Here is a 4,804-nt window from a genome sequence, read left to right on the forward strand (position 1 = left end):
GAATGAGAACTCAGGGTAGAAAAATGTGTCTCCTGTAATGGGGCCCTCAGAAGCTGGAACTAGGAGGTGCCTTGGGTGATTGCCTTGAGTCCCTGACATGATGCTGGAAGAGTGAGCACTAGAGTGATCTGCCCTGGTGCTCCAATCTCCCCTCTTCATGGGGACATTCAGTCACCCATGCCCCATGTGAAATTTGGTGAGTGGCTCTGAGGGAAAGAAGGATCGCATTCTCTCAGATCCTCTTTCCCAAGTCTCTCTGTCATATATCTTACCTTTCTTTCTCCTCCCTTCCCCTTTCTTTCTAGCCTGGTGTCTCAAACTCACATGGAGCTCTTTCCTTCCCCATGCCACCGCCTCCAGCAGGTGCCCTGATTTAACACTCAACATCAGCTACAGACCTCAGATTGCCACAGCTGAAGTTTTGCTGATGGATTGCATCAGGACCACATGAGCACTCTATGTCAGGACTACACTCAGCAAGGGGACATGGTCATGGTCTCAGACCCAATTTCCAGGCAACTACAGATTAACTTCCTCATTTTTGTTGATGGTATTATCTGCCTCCCATCACCTGGGTTTGATTGGTTCCCTCTATCTGTTAATCTTTTGTAGAAGGCATAGACAAATGGACTTGGATGTCCAGGAGAGTCTTCTAGAATGGGAGGAAAGCTGAGGGTCTTGTTCAAAAAGGTTTTTTTATTAAAAGATGGCAGATGCAAATAGTATTCCAGCAGGACTTGTGAAATTGAGGAGGTGCTAGGAAGGAAGTAAAAGCCTAAAGTGGGGAGGGGGGTTACTTACAGCCTCTCTTTGAGGCCCCTGATGAAGTAGAACAAAATGCCATTTTCTTGGCTTCCTGAGCTGGGACAAGTGCAGCAGAACTTCTTTACACCCAAACCTTCCAATGGGTCTGGCTTGTCCATCCTGATGTTTTGAGAAGCTAGGGCTGGTAGAAGCCCTTGGTGCAGTGCTGTGGTGTTTATTACATATATAAAGGCAGGCAGGGGAGGACTCTCTTGGGCTTAGCCTACTCTGGTCTGCTTGCTTGGTCCAAACTCACACGTTTGTTGCTGCTGAAAACTTAGGCTACTCACATTTCAGAATTTTTGCTATGCAGATGACTCGGTGGTATATTGGTGAAGGTTAAGCTCTTATAGATAAGTGATTTCCGATGTCTTCCATTGAGAATAATTGCCATAGCGAGACAGCACTACTTATAGAGTGTGTCCTATAGTTTATATTTATTGGGGTGAAAAAGGTTAAGAGTCACTATGTGGAGTACAGAAGGTGGTTTGCAGCTTACTTCTCCCTGTAGAATCTGGACTGTAACTGATCCCAAAATTCCTTCCTCTAGATTCTAGAGCAGGCATCCTCAAACTACGGCCCGCGGGCCACATGCGGCCCGCCGAGGACATTTATCCAGCCCGCCGGGTGCCGCTGCCTGTCCTGCTTAGCAGCCAACTCGTCCCGGGCCCGCAGTGCGCATAGGAATTTGTTCATAGTTTTTTTTTAAAAACTATAGTCTGGCCCTCCAACCATCTGAGGGACAGTGAACTGGCCCCCTGTTTAAAAAGTTTGAGGACCCCTGTTAGAGTCTAGAACAAGCATGTCAAACTCTGGGGGGCCACATGTTTGACATGCTTGCTCTAGAATATGGGAGGTGACTTATTCCAGGGGAACTTATATGGAGAACTTCCAGGGAGGTGGACCACAAGTTTTTATCCTACAGACTTTGATGTCCCTAGGCTCTTTGTCAGGGCCCAGTAGATCCAAAGACTCTGTCTGGGAGGGGCATTGTGTAAAAAGGGAGCACAATGATGGTGGAAATGGGGTAATTCTCTTCTCGATGCCTGAACTGGGGCAGCATGTGACGAAAAGCTTTATCCCAGTGAAGCAATGGGACCAAAGCACCAAGTGGACTAAGAGGCATCATCACTAAGATGTCTTTGGAATTGGATGGGCAACAAGAAGGTGCTTCCGTTCCAGGACTTTTATAATACCCTCGCACTGAAATGCCCTTATTCTATTTCATTGGTGTCAGCTGAAGTGGAATGGGAGTGGATGCAGAAAGTTCTGGGACTCTTGTGCCCCTAGGAAAGCAACAACAGAGTCCTGGATGAAGGTATATACCTTAAACCTGAACTGCTGTGCGTGAGCGGAATGCGCAAGGATGGATGCTATGGTAAGATAAATTTGTTTTGTGCTTTATAGTACACTAAAAGACTTTATATTCTACTGTTTTACTCCTATAACAGTCCGTAGGGTAAGCAAGGCAGGCTTTATTATCAACATTTTGCAGGGTGGTAAACTAAGTCTCAAAAGGGACTTAGCCGGAACCAGATGGTCAGTAGTGAGCTAAGCCAAGAATCACACCCTGGAGTTTTGGTTTCGAGTTCAAGTCTCTTGGGTTTTGCAGCCTGAGCCATGGACTCCTCTGGAACTGGCTGCCCTCTTTAATAGGGTCACACAAGGAAAGTCAAGTGCCAGGAGAAACTTGAGGACATGGAACACTGCTAGACACAAAACCTTTCGGAGATCCCACTTGATTACAAGATCAGCAACTTCTTGAGTAAGACTAAATATGCTAGAAATAAAGAGCATTTGGGGAGGAAATTTCTCAAGCTGTTACATAACCTGTGCTCTCTGGGGCATTAGAGGTTGATCCACACACATGGAGAGTGCTCAAGACTGAGAAGCAAAAAGCACTGTTGTCCAGGTAGCTGACCATAAATAAAAGCAGTCCAGCTCTGGCCATAAGCTCTCAGGAGTATGGGGCCTGTCATATGATGAGTCCATCCAAAGCCCTGCTGATCAAAGACCTCCCTCAGAATATAGAATTACCGCAAAGAAATCAGAAACCATCTCCTGTTCCTCTCCCCACTACTGTGGACTATACTGCTAGCTTCCTCACCCTGTTCATCACCCCTGTCCCAATGTTCAGTTTTGCAAGCCAGGACGCCTTTTGCAATTGTTTGAAAGCTTGTGGGTAAGAAGCACAAAATCAGCTGATTTTACACAAAATAGTCAATACTGGCACCATTCCTTATTTTTTGTCTTCCCAAAGGAAACAAGCACCTTGGGATGTGTCTCACTAGCCAATAAAATGGAGAGATGGGAACTCCATCTTGGAGGACTCGCAGAGAGGCCTTAGCTCCAGCCCAGACAGAGAGTCAGTTCCTTTAACAGAGTCTGGGCTGAAGCAGGAGATCCATATAGCAGACCCAGTGGCAGGACAGCTGCTGCTTATTCAACCCTGCCTCAGACGTTGGGGTGCACTTATTGATCAAGGAGCTGGGCTCAGCCCTGGGTTGTCTATAGTCAGGATCTCTTTATGGGGACATTCAAGACTGGTGACTTCCACCAGGCTGATGTTTTACTGAGTGTGAAACTGGGGGGGCTTCGGGCCAGTGCAGCTATAGACTGAGAAGCAAAAAGCAATGTTGCTCTCTCATCCCAGATGGAGAGCCAGGAATTGGAGAAAGGGTAGCCCTGACTCCAGCTATCAAGGAGGAGGTAACTACCTGCACTCGGGGGGCCAGCCCCATTCTGAGCCACAGCACATTCCTGTATATGAGCCAGGGCAGGTGATCAGAGGCCACATGTGGGCCTGCTCAGAGGTGTGCTTGAGGGCTCATGCCAGGGTTTAAATTCAGACACCTGAGATTGGAAGGAAAGCAGATCAGCCCTGATCTCTCTCATATTTCCGTTTTGTGCTCACACATAGTTCCAGGTCCAGTAGAAGCAGAGCCATAGATAAGGTTGTCAGCTGAGCTGGGCCCAGAAATCTACTCCCCTTAAGGAGTCCCAAGTCACCCTGTCCTTTCCTATCCATCCTCCCAATCAGGGCTTAGCCTTCCCCCAGGGTGAGCCCCACATCCTTAAGGAGCACCTTTCTATCGGTATAGCACTCTCCAAGCCACAGCACCGCTGAGAAACGAGAACTTTCTATCCAGACCTCAGAGAAAAGGATACAACCTGAAACTCTGCAGACCTTCTCCCTTCCTCATCAGAGACCCTGTCACTTAGGTATCTGCAAACTGGGGGTCCTCCTGCCGCTGTCCTTTCCCCCCAGCTATGGGGTGAAGTGAGGGATGGGAGCTCCCCCTCTGCATCCCACCAGGGGACAGCTCAAGGTCAGACAGTAAAGCATCCCCAGACACCATTGGCTGAGCCTGTTAGGGAGGCAGCACTTTTCAGTCTCTCTTCCCTGGCCGTGGTCCGCCCCGCCCCGCGCCCGCAATCTGTGTCAGCCCTTTCAGGAGCTTTTAGTGGAAATGAGCTCAGACCCACAATGGAGTCTGCTAGCCTCCTGCTCTCCCAGCTCTTCCCATTGCTCTTTCATCCCCTCTTCTGTCTCATTGGGCTCAGGACCATCCCTCCATCAAGCCTCATCTGCAAGCAGCTCTCCTCTCCCCGCAGCGTTCACCTCTTTCGCCCCTCCTTCCTTCCACCCGAGTCTTCACATCTTCTTCGTTTTCCCTTTTCTCAAAAAAAGAGTTCCTTAAACCCCTGCCTCACAGATCCCTCCCACCCCTTTCTCCTTCTCCCCTGGGACCTGCAGCAGAAGGGAGAGAAAGAGAGTCCCTGACAGGATTGATGGTTCCCCTCCCCTCGCCCCTCCTTTTGTTCCCTCCCCACAGCGGCCACAGGTTTTCCCCTACAAAAGGCAGGAGGCAGAGGTTGGGTGAGACCAGCTGCTCTCAGACTCCCTTTGCTCTCTGCTGGCCAGGCTGGGCTGGGCCTTTGCTCCCTCTTTCTCAGGTGAGAGAGATACCTGAGGTGTCAGGTCCCCACCTCATTCCCC

This window comes from Plecotus auritus (genome assembly GCF_963455305.1).
Source record: "Plecotus auritus genome assembly, chromosome: 9".
NCBI classification, from domain to species: Eukaryota; Metazoa; Chordata; class Mammalia; order Chiroptera; family Vespertilionidae; genus Plecotus; species Plecotus auritus.